General features: G+C 35.0%; 1 protein-coding gene across 4 annotated transcripts in view; it reads left to right on the top strand.

The window, feature by feature from the left end:
- Positions 1–3440, top strand: part of LOC107565107 (type I inositol 1,4,5-trisphosphate 5-phosphatase-like) — a 38827-nt gene extending 35387 nt beyond the window's left edge. For all 4 annotated transcript variants that reach the window (XM_016250312.1, XM_016250313.1, XM_016250311.1 and 1 more), the window contains one exon: positions 2137–3440. The gene's annotated coding sequence lies outside the window, so the exon portion shown is untranslated. The remainder of the gene's footprint in view (positions 1–2136) is intronic.
- Positions 3441–4365: the final 925 nt, after the last annotated feature.

Genomic DNA, 4365 nt, shown 5'->3' with positions numbered 1-4365 from the left:
TATATATATATATATATATATATATATATATATATACATACACAAACATACACACACACACACACAACTATATATATTTTAACATAGCATGTTGAAAAAAGGTTCATGCCCACATTATTTGTCACACAAAGTACACATCTCCCATTACTGGATGTAGTCTCAGAAAGGCCGTCTGTCCACTCAAGAGCTCTGTTCTGATCTTCCCCGAGGAGCCATTAGCTGCCCCTCGGCCCTCATTTGCTGTGACGCTGAGCTGAGATGAAGCACCTCAGTGCCGCGTGATTGAAGACGCGTCCCGCCGCTCATCTCCTGATCTATGTCTGTTGGATTCTCAGACTCTTAAGCCTACGCAAGCAATTCCGTAAAAGCAGCAGTGTTCATTAATTACAGATACACAGGACGCAGATCTATCCTGCATCGTTGTCCTCTATTGGCATTTTTAGGGCAATGATTATGTTTTGCTGCCAGTTTTATGTGTGTTCTATAGATTACGCTTGTCTAGGGTTTAGATGGCTTTACTAGTGCCGCTGGTCTGTCATTTAGTCTGCTATTGCTGCTCAAATAGACTTAAATTATAGACATTAGTATTCCTAGATACTTAAATCAGAGAATTGGGGTCTAAAAGAGTTAATAAGATTTGTTGTTGTTGTTAATAATAAGTTAGTAAGATTATATGCGTAACAATACAATACAATATACATCGTAAAAGATTTCAGTCAGCTAAAATTGAAAACTTTAATTGCTTTCTTAAAAATGTTCAGTAAAATAGCTAAACCATTTAGACCACTTTGAATGTAATTACAAGAACATCCAGATGAACCTAACCCTAGTGAAAAAATATACTAAAATGTATTTGAAATACATTTACATATTTATGTGCTTAATAAAAATACACAGTAATTGTACTATTAGTATACTAAACTGGTATATTTAAAGTCGGCAAAACTGGAACAACTAATTTTGTGCTTAATGCACTTTAATTGTGTGGAAGTACTGTTAAAGTATATTTGATTGGGCTAAAGTGGAACTATTGCTAGTATACTTCAGGTACACTTTAAATATCTCGCATTTAAAGACTGATATTATCTAAAGATCATATGATTCTCATCAATAGTGGCATTAAAAGACATTTTAGGCTTAATATTAAGAGATGTGCATTGTGCACAAGTGATACTCCAAATACAGTTTTATTATAATTTTGATATCAGTTAGTCTCGAGTGATATGTCAGCAAATATGTTAATAGATTTGAACTTAGTATGAAATAAACATATTTTAAACATATTAGTTTTTTACTAGGGAATTTTAATGGGTGGAACCAAATATCTTGTTATAATGTTTTATACTACATTATAATGTAATGCATGTGATGCAAAACAGAAGAATTTATATTATAAAGTATCGTACAATAATATAATGTTTCAAATGACAAAATGAGACATCACCTGGAAAACTCGCTTCTCTGCAATATTATACAAATATTCATTTTATCATGCAAAATTTTCTTCATATTTCATATACGTTCATAAACCAATTTCTTTCCTTATATTTACACTGTTTACACTTTTTCTACGCTAATTAAAAACAAAATCTAATAATGTTTTTCATTTAGTGGAATATACACAGTGGAAACTGTAAACTAATTTCACCAAGATCAAGATTTTGGGTTAAAAATTCAGTATACTGTGTAATGGGAAGTGAATGTTACCACTTTTTCATAATTTTCAATCACCCTTTTCTCTCAGTAATTCATTGCAGTGGCCTTCAAAAAGTATTTTATGTCTACACTCTTAAAAATAAAGGTGCTTGAAAGGTTCTTCACAGCGATGCCATAGAATAATTTTTGGTTCCACAAAGAACCATTCAGTCAAAGGTTCTTTAAAGAACCATCTCTTTCTTACCTTTTTAGTAATCTGAAGAACCTTTTTTCGCCACAAAGAACCTTTTGTGAAACAGAAAGGTTCTTCAGATGTTAAAGGTTCTTTATGGAACCATTTAGACAAAAAGGCTTCGTGAAGCACCTTTCTTTTTAAGAGTGTAATACTCATAAACCAAACAAATGAGTCTAAACGTCTAATGCATGTTTTCATATATTTATACTGTATATGTTCCTAACCAGTCTTTCTCTTTTCATCAGGGCTTCCTGTGTTGTTGATGTGTACCTAGAGGTTATTCTGTGAACATCTCTACCGATCATGCCAAGGCTCTACAACAAGTACACACACACCGAGATATGAGTAGACCCCTACACCACTGACCCACCCACCGCACGGGACACCCCAAAACCTCCTGCCAAAATCAAGTGGGCACAAAACACAGGAACTGTTCATTTCTAAAAGCTGTGTTCTCTGGTTTCACAATATACATTTAACAAAGACTTCAAGTATGTTCAGCGTGACTTCAGAAATACCTGAACAAAGCAGAATAGGACACAATCGAGAAAGAACACAAAGGCACTTCTCAAAGCTCTCAACTCCTGACTTTTAGGTTTACACTTTGCATAGAGTATGTAAACCTCTGCGGATTACTATGGCAAAGCTTTAAAATTCCAACTCCATTGGTGTGCTTTTACAGTACTCATTGTAAGGATGTGAATACAAGTACAAGTATGCTAAGCATATCCAAACACAAGCTGCTGCGACGCACAAGCTTCGGTTGCTGTTTCAATCCGGAATCCAGAATCGCTTTGCATTGCAGTTCATTCATAGTGTGTATAGCGATCATTCTGGTAAAACACTGTTCTGCTAGTTGCTTTTCAGTTCTTATTCTTCCTGCATGCGTGAGTATGGCTTCATAAGCGCGTGTTTTTGCATTTACACTGGCCTCAGCACTTACGGCTGTCGGCTTCAGTCATTATCTCTGCGGGGTTGTTAGTCAGACTCTTGGATCGATAGAATATGTACAGGACAGCAAGGGACGAGTTATGAAGCCATTAGCACTTGTGAATTATGGAAATCCCACCCAGAGTGGGCTGGCCTGGAAGCCCCCAGACTTTTAATTAGAGCACTAGTGCAATGCGAATGCTAATGTGGAGCATAGCGCTTTCAGATGTTTTTGTTGTTTTAATTGTGTCGAATCTTGGGTAACTGGGGTAAAATAGTTTCTCAATGGTGTTGGTCCAGCGTTAAATCCATTTAAAGCTAGTCATAATGACCCATTTTTATATTTTGTGTGGTAATATGCTGGTTTGTAAATTGCTTTATTCAATGCTTTATGAAATTACTTTAAATTGTAAATACGTAGTGCTTCTTAACTGTTATTGAATCACCTTTTAAATTGTTGCGGAGTCACAGATGCTCAGAAATGTTATTAAAGGGATAGTTCACCCCAAAGTGAACATTTTGTCATTATTAACTCATTATTGTATGAGCTTCTTTCTTGTGTTGAACACAAAAGAAGATGTTTTGAAAAATGTTGGTAAACAAACAGTTGACGGTTGACAATAGCCATTGATTTACATTGTATTTTTTCCATACTATAGAAGTCAATGGCTACCGTCAACTGTTTGGTTACCAACATTCTTCGAAATATCTTCTTTTGTGCTCAACAGATGAAAAATAAAAACTCATAGAGATTTAGAACAACTTGATGATGAGAATTACAGAATTTGCTTTTTTTTTGGTGAACCGTCCTTTTAAGAATCAGAATTTGACACACTTTTATAGTAAAATATCCCTTTAAATGTCCTCAGCAACATGTTCCTCATTTCAAATCCAAATCAAACTATTCACAAACCTCTACAAGCGATTATATCCAGATATGACAGGGCCATGATTTTGAATGTATCGATTCAGTCAATATAATCTGAACACCCCCATGCATTATTTACGCACGAGGGTTAAACCGTACGGCCCACCTGTCAATAATGGACTTGTTGTAGTTGATTCATGGTATGGTCAACATAATTTACTGTTCTCGAGGGCATCGCTTCAAACCGTGGTTCAATAGGAGACTACAGAGTCGCTCGGCATCGATGTCACTTAGCATTTGAGATTTTACAGATAAACACAAACACTACACTCTTTTGAGATTTATGTGCACTGTTATTAGCATGCTAAGTTAAACGTGTATGTAGCCGTTCATGTTTGCACTCGTTTTGGGGAATTATTTTACTTCGCAATGATGTGAACATACGTAGAACATAGTAAAAGAGTTTTTTCGTAGCAATTGTGAAATTAGACACATTGCTTATTTTATGTTAACCTTTTTTAAGTTATTTCTACTTTCTGTCTCTGACTTTCTTCTTTTCTTTTTTATTAAAAAATTAAACTTGTTTGAGGCATTGTAATGGGATCTGCCGAGAACTGTTGAAAAATATATTCTGTATTATTATATAGTGTCTATCCAGAAGATGGATAGTGGTGAA

The sequence above is a fragment of the Sinocyclocheilus grahami genome, unplaced genomic scaffold, assembly GCF_001515645.1.
Source record: "Sinocyclocheilus grahami isolate Dianchi unplaced genomic scaffold, SAMN03320097.WGS_v1.1 scaffold982.1, whole genome shotgun sequence".
Classification (NCBI taxonomy): Eukaryota; Metazoa; Chordata; class Actinopteri; order Cypriniformes; family Cyprinidae; genus Sinocyclocheilus; species Sinocyclocheilus grahami.
Note: the sequence above shows the minus strand (reverse complement) of the source record. Positions and strands in the feature narration are given on the sequence as shown.